The following is a 13,027-nucleotide window of genomic DNA, read 5'->3' as shown; positions in this document are numbered from 1 at the left end:
CGGAGACTCGTCGTCGCTGCGCAGATCCTCGCCCCCACCGAGGTCCGCCACCTCGGCCCGCGTCGTTCCGCTGGCCGGAGGGGAGGCGCCGCCACGACCGCCGCTGCCTCGAAGAACGGCGGCGGTCGCGGAGTCCGCGGACAGAGGGCTGCCGAAGGACGACGGGCCGTAAAGTCCCGGAGCGTGCAGGGCGTACGGGAAGCCGATGCGAAAGCCAGCGCTCGCTTCCATGTGGCGTTGTGGCGAGACGTCTTCGAACTCTGGTGCCACTTCCGCGTGCTCTTGAGACAGTCTTCTATTGTAGACTTCCGGTGAAGATGTTCGAACTGACGTGAAGCTGGAAGAGCAGCAGGTGGTTCTGTTTCTCCACCGACCTCAGTCCCAAAGATTTGCCGGCAGAAGCGATGGTCCGAAAACCGGCTCTCTGTGAGCCCGGTCTGTGTGCCGATGTGCAACCACTCAGGATTTCTCTTGTGCAGCAGACTTAGAGTACGTTGTTGCGAAAGGTGTTGTTACGTTACACGTTCCTAAATGCGCTTTACTGTACGGCGCCTTCTTCGAAGCAGGCGTTCTGTTTGCAGTCGCTTCGATCGAAGAATTACCTGGCAAGCGCGACACTTGGGCAAACTAAGTTGTCACGAACCTATCTGCTGACCGTCGATCTCCTAGATGAAGAGGACTGACAGAAACGATGGAAGCGGAGTTTTATGCCTGTAAGCATCACAAATTGACAGGTAGCAAGGTTCACTTGTGCGGTCACGATGCTTAGGCCATGGTCTCGCGACGACGCTTCTCACAGCTGGGAGGTCATCTTACATTCCACGCTTCTTTCACGAAACTGTCGACATGTCCACTTGTATGGATGGGTTGAACAAATCTTCGTAATTATGGCAAAGCTAAAGTGAGTTCTATTTAGTGTTTGAGTCAAGCTGGAGGCGTTTTCAGTTCGTTAAGAGCACGACATTTATTTGAAACCTTAAGTAGTGACTGCCGATATGTTAAGATAAGCTGACAAGATACCACAGAATTGTCAGCAGTTTTGTCTATGATCAACGAAACAATGAGCTCTAAGTTATCAGGTTGCCGATAACTTGATAAGTTCTTTTGCGCACAGGATCTATACGGCCACCGCAGTATACAAAATATAGATGAAGACGATCTAACGAGCGTGCTTTCACAAGCAGCAATGAAATTTACAGCATAACCGTGAGGTGACAAAATCTTGAATTTACTTTACCAACGGCGGCAAAAATGAGAGGAAGAAAGCGTTTTCAAAAAGTGACGGCGTGTGCCCCAAATTTTCAAACGACTTGAAGAAATGAAATGAAACATCTTTGGCGCAACCTCTGCAAGGATATGGGAGTACTCTGGCGCGTACTTTCGTAGCCTTGGCCTTCCCTCGTTTAGTCTTTACAGTTGCTTCCGATGCTCAACAAGACACAAGAGCAAATAATTTGCAGAACGTTGACAGTTTCTTCAGGCGCTCTAAGTTCAGAGATAGTCGTACTGATTTTTGTTTGTTAAGACTTTTTATTCAGCGTTGGTGCTGACTGCAAATTTACATGAAGCACGATGGTTCGCCAACAATAAATATAGCGCGCAGCACCCACAATAGTTCTCAGGACCTCTCTAATCTTAGCAATCGTTACTTAGCCCCGAACTGACTTACGTCAACACAGCTTCACGACCCGCATAACTCTTGTTTATCTGAACGTATCTTCTTCGAAATACTGCCAGCAATGATTAGAATCATACGTTCAACGAGACAGGACAATATTTTTCGTGCAGTATCTGAACCGAGTAGAAGTATACGCTAAGGTTGCTGCTCCAGTAAAGCAGTACAACTGTGAGGACGAATAAATACCTATGCGGGGAGAATACTTGTCTCGAATACTTCCTTGTGCTATTTTGACTATTCTTATTGCTGAGCTACTTCTTGCAATCTGAGGGATTTTCTCAACCAATTTCCCACAATCTTCTTTTTTTTCTATTTGAGACTTGTTCAGAAGGTTCACACTCTCCTAGAAGTTTCTAAGTACCAGCAAGATGTGACCTGTCATTTCCTTTCAATGACAACTGCTGACGAGACACTGTTGTCAAGCTCGCAGCGATCGCAGCGTTTCACTACAGCCAGTGAATTACTTCGGCTGCTCTCGACCTTTGCTCTTCCATCTACGTGTACCGTGGTTTCATGAGTGTACCAATGGTAGCGCTTGTACTTGTCTCATACTTCACCGGTGGCCTCGCTTGTAAGTCCGGTTTCAGTGGGAAACAACGTGACATCGTTGGGCTTGCGAACATTATACAATTTACCCGTCCCGTTCATTTAGCCATATCTTGTTTCATAAATAGGCGTCTCATCTTCAGCCTCACTTGATGCTGTGACGAAGCGTCAACCACTGTAAAGACCATGTGTTTTGTGAGAAGTGTTGTTTACGTTGCTGGAAAGACGTGGTAATCACGAAAAAGTAGCCGAGCGTCTACTTCCGTCCCCGTGGCTGGTTGCAGATGCAGGTAGATTAGTCAATCTGCAAGGCATTACAAGGCGTATAAGTACATTCCGCATAGCAAGATCACTACTTCTTATTGTCAATTGCTAGGTCACACCAGTTTTATGTACTTATACAGTGCGTACAGAATGCTAGACATCGGTGAGTTAGGTTTCAAGGCCTGGTTATGCTTCAAGACAAACTCTCACAATAACGACTGTAGAATTTTAAGCTCATTGTGCAGTGTTTTGCAGACAACTCATTGAAGTAAAATGACAGAAAGCATAATATTTCGGCATGAAGTAAAGTGAGCTTTTGACAGCTTCCGATTAGATTATCTTCTCAATACGGAAGTTTTCTTGTACAAGCTATTACCGCAGCTCTGCTTTCAAACGCACTGCGTATCGTCTTGCACCGCATTTTGCTTTCAAGCATGCTCGAAGCCAAGGCTTCGAAAGAAAGAAATCTAACCACGTTGATAAAATTATGGTTTAAGTCCTCTTAGCAAGATTTGACTACAACATCTGGTATCCTTAAGACAATTACCTATCTGATTTCGCCAGGCCGCATACAATAATCACGGTATAAATATATGAGTAATTGACTTACCAGTCGTCAATCTCTAGGGCCAAGAGCTGCGGGACACTGTCAGGCGCACTCTAGAAATCCTCGTATCGCGGAAGAACGCTTTGTTTTCGATGTCTTGCTTAGCTTCCTGAAGTAGCCGCACACCAGCCGAGTCCATCGATTCAATCACGGTATCGCAGTCACAACAAGAAGCAACTGGATGACTTCAAGGGCGTTCGATGCCGGATCCATGACGCGATCTTCACGGGGCGTCGTCGCACTTATTGATGATGCGCCTCATTACCGGGAGCTAAGTGGCCGCGGTCGTTCTTTGATGCGATGTCTCAAGCACAGAGAAAAGGGCTTCCCTCATTGTCCCGTTTATCGTTTAAAAACCTGAATTGTTCCCGCATCCAGGGACACTTTACACCACGCTAAGACAAAGAAGAAGAAAAACGAAAAGAAAGATGCAGAGAACGAGTCGGCAAACTAACAAACAAACCGCGCAGCAGGATCGACGTCGCAAGTGTCCGGTCACTTCACCACGGGCATCGCGACCACAGCGCCCCCGCGCGACGCTACGTCAGCTCGACGTCGCTCACACTTCGCCACTGAACACGCAGGAGCTGCTGGGAAGGGCGCTTTCCGGGAGCAGCAAACCAGGCAAGTTTTGGGGGATCCTCTGGAAAGCCGAGGGAGAGGGGGGGGAGAGGGCGTGGGGTGGGCGATCCAACCCCTCGCCGCTGGCCCACCGATTGACACCTCCCCGCAAGTGCACCCTTGTACCCCTCCTTCCCCCAGTTTTTCTTCTGTTATTTATCTCTTCATCCTGCACAACCTCCATCTCCCCCTTTCCAGCCCTGTCCGGCCGCGTTCATATTTCTTTTTGTTTCACTTATGATCGCTTCTACTCCCTTTCCTTCGTCTCTGCCTTTGAGGCTGTTCTGACTTCGCTGCTGTGTAACGCAGCAGCGTCCTCTTCACCTTCTCTTTCTGTATAGCTTTCGCGTTCCTTTCATCCATGCTTACTAAGACTCTCTTTCCCGATCCCCCTACTCCCGACCATGTCCCATAGAGTAAAACCTTATTTGCTACAGCGTGGCTGATGAGCCCTCTCCTCTTCCGATTCTCATTTATGTGCACTTGCCGTTATTAATTTGCATTCAAGAGGCATTCTTATTTTGCTGCTCATGTGCTCTCTGGAGCTTGTTTTTCAAGGGCTTCACGATGGGTGCGCTAATTTATTGCTTCATTTTTTTTAGTCGTAAAAGTGCGTGGTTGTGCTGTTATTACACGTGTAGTGAGCGCCACCATCCACAACGCAGATCGCGCTATTATCGGTTCATTAGTTCATTGCCACGTTACTACTTCCCTTGTTTGATAAGTCTATATGTAGTAATTATACCAAGTCCTGATGCATCAGGATAAGTACCTTCATTTCAAATAATATATGGGTTTCTTATGGCCTAGTCGTGCATGCAACACAGTACTTGCACCGGCATTTAGACCTTCTGAACGGCAGGCTTAGAGGATTTTCGTTGCGAAGACACTGGTACTCATCACCGTCCCCGATCATCTTCGACAACAGAGCACTAAGCTCTTCCCCCACTCAGTCTGTTTTTCCTCTTTTACTTCGCAGTGATTAACAGCAGCACAATAAACAGAGCTGGCTTTCTTTTTCTCTCTAATGTAGTTATCTCTTCGAGGAACGAAGCTTTGTCCGCTTGGCCCAAACAGCTAAAAAAAAGCAGCCATGATTTCCTCTCTTTCCCTACGTAAGTCTTCCTTCTCCTCTGCATCTTTACCAGACTTCTCTTCCTTTCTCATTCGCCACGCATCTCGTCATTTTCGGGAATGCCGAATAAAAACGCTTTCCTTGACATTTTCCCCTTATCCTTTCATCCTTCCCCCTGTACACCTCCCCCCATCCCCCACCTCCCCCTTGTCGCCGACGCGGCAACTACCGATTGATCTTTTTCTTCAGCCGGAGGCTCCTCTCTCCTTTCTTTATCTACTTCGCGCTGTCGTTATCGCTGAAATAGATGAGCGACCAGGAGAGAAAAGACGCTTCGGGAGCAGTGTGTGGAGGGGGCGAGACCGAATTCCCGATTTCTCCGTTTCAGTGTTGCTCATCTCCCTCTCTGTCTTCATTCCTTTCCTAGCCTCTCTTCCCCACTCCACCACGTCGTCCGTCCCAGTCTCGATTCCCTTTTTTTTCTGGACGCCTCCTTCTCGAACCAATGGGGAATGCCCACGCCTCCCGCGGGATCCCTTTATTCCTCGGGAGCGGCGGGCGGAGTCTTGGCCGGGCTCCTTGTAGCTCCAGCGAGGGAAGTGATATCGGTCGAGGCGATCCCGCCCCTCGTGTCGGCCGACCCGTCCCGGGAGTGGCTCGTTTTTCGCATCAGATGTGGGACCCCCTTCCGTCCCCCTTTCCCGGTGCATTCGGGAAAGCGATGAGTGGAATGGGGGGCAGGGGGGGAGCAAGGGATCTCTTCGAGTGAGCAGCGATCGAAGAAGGTCTCGGGTGTTCTCCCTCTGTCGGAGATGAAGGAGAGACGCGCGGAGCGCCATTACTTCGCAGTGTTTCGGCGAGGTGGTCAGGTGACGCCAATTGAGGTGAGGGTAACGGGAAAGAGGGCTGACATTAGCGTTTTGTGCTCGGGAAAGAGGGCGCATTCCCGTTTGGGCCGTCCTGGAGCAAGAAAAGCGCAGACATTCGGTAACGTCGTCGTTCCAGGTGCTTTTTCTATATAATGCTTTAGGCGTCTGGAAAATTTTGTATGCAAAACGTCATGCCGAGAGGAAAAGTAAATAGCCAGTGCAAGGCAATGTTTGGCAGCGGTAATATTGTGGTTGTCTCCTGAGTGAAAACAAATAAACAAGAAAGAAAATGTCGCTTGGAGAAATAAAAAAGAAGCTGATGATATTATCTATATTGGACCGCGAAATATAAAAACCTAGAGCACTGTTGATGTAGTAGTCACTGTATCCTGCAGTGGGCCCACAGTTCGGAAACAGAAAAAAAGAGGAACTCACTGTACAGAAACGACGACGGCTATAACGGCCACAGAAGCGCAAACTATAAGTTAGTGAGCGTATAGGGCGCGTTTTTCGCTCGACGAAAGCAAAACCTTGAGGCCTGCAATAAAGATGAAGGAAGGACAAATCAGAATAAGGCCTCGCGATGAAAATGATACTTGATAAAGAAGAAAAGCAATGTTAAAGTTTCTTAATCATCCTAGAATAAAGAAGTATGCCATCTGTCACTACAAGAGAGAGAACCATATATCTTCCTTTTCCTTCTTCAAGTAAACCGTGTAGCGATAGAGACGAACGTTCGCAGCATGCCTTGGCCTTCTCAAACTGCGCGATCGATCACAAACTCTATCTATCGCTTAACACCAGAGTGCCTTTCTCAAAGGGGAGAAACGTGGACACTGCAGGCTCTGACAGATTGGCGTCTGACGTCACCCAAACGTCACTTGGCACCCAACACCTGGCACGCGTCGTCATTCTCTCTGAACCCACCCCGGGGGGTGTGCGAAGCAGTTTTAAATAGTATTTAAACTAGCGCGACGTCATTCGAGGCCTGGTGCCCGGGAGTGTAGTACGGAGTAGATGCAGGAGGATAGGCGAGGGGGGCAGGAAGGGAAGTGTGGAGGTTTTGGGGGGGTTCGAGTTTGGTTCCGGGAGCGGTGGGGGTGCGGGGATCCGAGAGACGTATTTGTGTGCCGCGCCACGGTCGTGATTTGGTGGTCTGTGAGTGGGGTTTTCCGGGGCCCAGTCGCATCAAACGCTCTTCTGCTCCCACAGGCACGGTGCTGCAACTATAGGACGCGGCCGGCCCCGTTATTGCAGTGGTCGTAGCTCGCCGTTCAATAATTCCATTGCCGCAACGAATTGCGTTTTTACTCTGGACGCGTCGACTGTACCGCGACCGTGTTCGCCACCCTTTCTTTAGAGCGTGAATGAATCGTTTCATTTTGCAAGGCAGATATGATCGTTATTTTTTTACGAAAATAATTGGCATCTCATGGGTGACAGAATGTTTGGATGCACAGTGATATAGAAAGGCAAGCGTGCAAGCTGCGGAGTAGGTCTTCTACGCACGGCGATAAATGTTAAAGGTTGCTCTTTCGAATTAGCAGTCCCTTCATTCAAACGTCGCTGTGCCCGTTACCGCTGTTATCTTCATAATCACCATTGCCGTCATAATCACGTAGAATAATGTCTCAGGAAAATAAACCTTTTTTTTCTATGATGTTTGTAAATGTGGTCATTCACAGCCACAGCTGTTAAAAATCGGTGCTTCAGATTACTGGCTCCTTCAGCCTGGTTTTGTGATATCGGTCAACAGTGTCATCATCACCACGTTATTTTACTGGACGAATGTTGCCCGAAAAGAAAACTCTTCGCTTTCTTTGCTCGTTGCCGTGTGAAAAAATAAAATGTCTTCCACAACCTCTACAATAAATGTAGACGACTTTCAAGCAGCTCTTCTGCAGGTTGCTCACAAAGTCGCAAAAGTACGTTCCACATAGGTGGCTTGCGAAACTTAAGCTTGAGTCAATTGTCGAGTCAATTCACTATAGAAAATTTTAATTAAAATATATTTCGTTGCATTACTTCAATTGCTGCCTAAGCACAGGCACTACAAACCAGACGGCCACAACTACAAAATCAGATATTCAAATTACTATAACAAGATAGCTTCCCCCACGCGCGTCCCCGCCGAAGCTGGTATCAGATGTGACTCCCCGGTGAAGTTGCCCGTGGTTATATGGTTGAGGCGGACACGAAAAAAAAAAGACAAAAGAAAATAGGAGACCACGCTCACGGTTCCCCGCCTGTAGGCTCTGCCGATGCCACGCACAATGCGGCACTTGGCCAAGGCAAGTCACATATTACGCTTGCGTGTTGCACGGACTTTTGGGCACCCGACTCGAAAAGCTGGCAGCGGGGTTCGAATCGCGGACGACGCCCCGTCGCTTTCGGCGGTCGGTGTTACTTTGCGCATGCGTGACCTCGAATGGAGAACCAGTGCCGCGTCACCGCGAACAGATCATGACGCGGCAAGAAAAAAGAAATGGAATTAACGCCCGCGCGACATGACGACAGAAAACAGGGGCGGTGGGGTATTTCTGACAGCACGATACGGCATCTGCTTTGGGGCGTTTCGCATTCGACGATAGACCGGAGAGTTTCTCGCGCTGCCGTAGCATGCGTATGCACGCATGCTGCCGTAGCATACGGTAGCTGAGACACATTTTCCAAGGTGTGCAAACGGTGGGGCTTTACCCACACTTTTCGTACGTAAAATGGTGGAACTCGGCAAGCATAGATGGACAAAAGGAAGAAACCTTCGGGCCGTCTCTGGAACCGCCTTTATCTGTACTTGTATTCTTTTAAGTTTACTTGCCCTTAACACTTTTTCATCGAGCCCACTAATGAGTGGAAGTTTCTGCTGTATAGGACGGCGCTCTCTATCGCTGGACCAATCGCGGTCCTTCAGCGGCGCTTGAAGAATACATTTTAATCCGATAGCATTACAGGTGGACTTCGCCCAATTTTTATGTACCACTGTCTGGCTCTAAATAAAATCAGCTTGACCCTGGAAGGAGTGCAGCCTCGCGAGCGTCCCAAAGCGCTAGTTGCGGCGAAGGAAGAAGCGAGAGCCCGGCCTTGACTCGCATGCCATACATTTCAAAATGCGACTTTGGCGCAATAGAAGCATGCGCACGATCGTGGCCCAGTGACTGCTACTCTTCTGGAAGACAGAGGTTCATTTGCACCATCTGTCACGGATTTCAACGCCAAGCATCCTTTGCGTCATTCTGGGCACTTTGCAAGGTAGGCAAGTAGGCAGGTAGGCTGCTGTCTCGCCTCGCTTGAAACAAAAAGAAAACAAAAAGAGCTCGGCAGCATGTTACACTCCCATAACACGTGAAGGCGAAATCCTGCTGCACACTTCGTAACCCGCCATCTCGCATCGTCGCGTTGCTGCTTTCGCAGTTCGGCTTCTTTCGGCTCGTTTTCGACGCTTGGCAGCGGCTTCGCTCGCTCGTATATATGGGGGTCAGACTCGCGCCAACGACGTTTCTCTTCGACTTTACGTTGCATCCTATCAGCAGGGGATTGGAACGTATGCTGTTCTGTGGGTCGTATGGGTGATTTCAATGAGCGAATGCACTGTTCGCTTAACTTTGCTGACCGCTTGTAGCTTCAGCCTTACGGGAGTATCAGCCATTGCTGATTAAGATGATAGTTCTTGTACTACTGGATTGGACAACGCGATTTTTTTTTCCAAGGCCGTAGGAGGAATGAGCCACTTAAGACTTCCGCCTTAATAATTCGTGACAGACGTTGGAATCGAACCTCGACCGTCGAGCACAGCAGCCCGGTGCTAAGCTTTAGGCGACGACCGCGCTTTTTTTTTCGTATGTGGTACTTATTGCATCATGCATATGCGAGAAACTATATACGCGTGAAACGTGCAAGCACTAGCCAACGCATCTCGTATTCGTGGCCTAGAAAGGACCCATCGGTCACGCGGTGCACGCCATGCGCCACCCAAATCACTATACACGACCGCTCGGTCACGTCGCTCGTTTCAAAGCCGGCCAGCTTAGGTTTGCTTTTGTGCCCATTGGTGTGGCTCTGCCATACAACTACGTGCATGAATCGGGCGGCAGTAGCTGTGAAAGGGGGAAGAAAACTTAAATGGAATTTCGTAAATTCAGAATTAGTAAATTATTACTGATCGTTAATATACATTTTCCAGGCTATATTATTCAGCTCTCTGAAACACTCGACGCTTGCACTCCGTGCCACGTCCTCGTTCATTGTGACAGCTCGCGCTCTGAGCAGCCGCGTTTGACTGCACCACCTTCGGAGCCGACCCACTTTTCTCAGCAAAGTCGTCGTAGCGTGCTAAGTGTAAATTGTGCCACGTCGTATGCCGGCACCACGATCACCAATGTTAATCGCCAACGTTTCTTGACCGGATAACACACGTTCTGGTCGCGTCACGTACACCACATGACATATAGCCATAAAAACGCAGACGCTGTTGGTGTCACACACAATCTGTGTTTCTCTCGTTTGCGCTCGGTCGCTACCTAAATAAGAACCAATAGTTGCCACGTGTAAGCTCAAGCCAGTCATCACTGTTTCGAGTGGCACTTCAGGGCTTTCTTTATGCGATAACACTGTAAGTTCTGCTTTTTAAGAGCTAATGGTCCTTTGCTGACCCTCCCGGATTTCGCTCATCGTGGCGGCGGCTGCTTGCAGTCTTCACGAGTGGCTCTATCGACAGGACAGCACCCGCATAACAAATCCACTTATATGCAGCCGCATCTGCACTACCCCAAGAGATGTGACATTGGCGGGGCTCTGTTCCTTTGTGGAATGACGCACTGAAACAAGCGGTGTACTTAAACATACTCAGTACTACAAATGCACGCTTTCGGGCCCATAGTTCCTTTAAATGAGCCAGGCTTTTCGTGTCTTTCTCCCAGAATTTGGCTGGTCTGATCGGTAGGCTTGTTCGGCGCGTAAATTGGGCCGACCCTGTAGGTCGTGCAGTAATAAACGGGGCCCGATCGTGGAGGCACAGTAACCCGTGAATCGCCTGGGGTCACGTGGGTTACGTGAGGTGGCTGTCTATCCACGTCTCGCCATTTTGCCGGCCAGGCGCTTAACTGCTGTGCTGGAAAAGCACGTTACATAAGATGAACGCTCTTGCAGCGTTTATAAGTAGGCGCTTAACTAAGGCTTCGCTTCAACATAGATTCTAGCGCGGGCGCCGGATGTGCAGAATTTTGTTTAACCACCCTCTGCACACTTTCTCTCTGCACACTTTCTTTCTTACACTGAGAAATGTGCGCGTTGCTTGCAGGGCCTCGCTATTTACAAAAACGAGAGCGATTTCTAATTCACTGCGATAAGCGCTTAAACCTAACGTTGGCTAAGCATCGCCTCTTCCTGACACCCCGTTAATTACTGAACTCTTTAATCTAGTATCGAAAGCTCAGCGTCTTACTTTGATTGCAGCATCTGACTTCCAAGCTTGTCGCAAATTTCGCAGAATGTCTTGAGAAGGGAAATCAGTGGAGCAGATGACACTTCAGTCTATTTTCTTGTTTACTGTACAAAATGTACACCAATCTAAATATCATAATCTTGAGAATACGTCCGCATGAAGAAAAATCAGCAAGGCACAAAGATTAAAGCCGCGCTCTTTTCGGTGAAAATTGCTGTAATTTTTGTTGTTTGTTTCAACGCGCTTCTTTTGTTTGTCAGCACCGCATAGGTGTCCATCACTTCTGCTCGTATGGGTCTAGTGACAAATTAATTAGGAAGCTCTCTTTTAAAAGGCTCAGGCCGCTGGTGTCAGCTTGTTATTTGAACTCACTGATGCTTATCCCCTGCAACCAACGTAACTTTCGCGAACCAGAGATGACACTTTCTGATTGTAAAAGAAAAAAACTAATCTTCCTTGGAGCGAATACCACCGGACGTTCGAGAGTGCATTTCCATCGCACGTGTCCCGCGTAACATGCATCCCATATATCACAAGAGTAGAAGACAGGCTAGAGCCAACGCCATCAAAAGAAGTTTCAAGCATGACCCGAATGCCCGCTACACCGATGCGGCCAAGTATCCGCATCGAAACGCGTACGCTCTGAGCGTCGTCGACTCCCAAGGCTCCGAGCTTGCATCGGCAACCATCAAGGCACGCAACCCGGAAACGGCTGAAGAAGCGGCAATCGCTCTCGCCACCACCACATGCACAGACGCAGCAATTATATTCACCGACTCTCAGGCCGCCTGCAGAAACTTCTTGAGGGGCCGCATCTCGGCCGATGCACTCAAGATACTAAAAAGACGAAGCACTCCGCTCCCATACACCTGCGTAACGTGGGTACCCGGACACGAGGGACTAGAGGGGAACGAAGCGGCCCACGCCGCTGCCCGCGAGCACGTCAGCCGGGCTCCCCACTCCCCACGCGCTCTCGGACCCGTGACAGAAGAGGTGGAGGCCGTACCCACCAACTATTCGGCCATATTGCAGCATTACAGGCTCGAGCGTCGAGTGTACCCTCCACCGCACCCTAAACTCGACAGAGAAGAAAGCCTAATCCTTAGACGCCTGCAAAGTAACACATGCACGCACGGAACGATGATGCATCGCCTCTTCCCGACACTCCACGGCTACCTCTGCCCACTGTGCAACGTACCCGACACTCTGGCACACTTGCTCCTGGAATGCCCGTGGCAGGAAGGCAGCGAAATGCAACCAGAAACGCAGGCAAACGACCTGTTCGAAACGTGGGAGGCCAAGCTAACCCTCGGGGACCTGGAAGACCAACGACAACTCGTCGCCAGGGCTAAGAGGGCAGTCGAAGCCAGAGGGTTCCTGGACTAAGGAACCCTCCCACCTTAGGGTGATACCCGGCCTCGCTCGGGACACTGTTTCGTCTAATAAACGTTTCTCTCTCTCTCCTTGGAAACTGCTGGAAATGGCGGTGGAGGTGGATGTGATTATTCATCAGTCGCGACGTACCATTAACATAAACATTCAAGAAAAAGAATTTAAAAAAAGCTTTGCGAGCTTTGTTTTGGTGCAGGCCGGAGAGTTGTTCATATTTGTTTAACGCGGACGTCATTCATGGCAACTGTCCTAATATTTAAGAAGGTATTTCAACTATGTGCGTTACTTGAAGCTAGTCTACATACAATACAGCTACATAAGTGTCATATTGAGGTCAAGAAACTTTGTTGAATGTCATTGAGTACGCTGTGCACACAACGACCGCTGGTTGAAGTTGGAATTGTTCTACCTGTTCTTTGACGAGCCGCACCTCGTATTTTCACGTTCAGTCGTTATTCCTGATGGATTTTTTGTTTTTAGCATTTAGCTTTCATTGCAGAAATCATCCACCACATTCAAGTGCCATCTCAACAAA

This window comes from Dermacentor albipictus, chromosome 6 (assembly GCF_038994185.2).
Source record: "Dermacentor albipictus isolate Rhodes 1998 colony chromosome 6, USDA_Dalb.pri_finalv2, whole genome shotgun sequence".
Lineage (NCBI taxonomy): Eukaryota > Metazoa > Arthropoda > Arachnida > Ixodida > Ixodidae > Dermacentor > Dermacentor albipictus.
The sequence above is the reverse complement of the archived record's forward strand: the minus strand, read 5'-3'. Positions refer to the sequence as shown.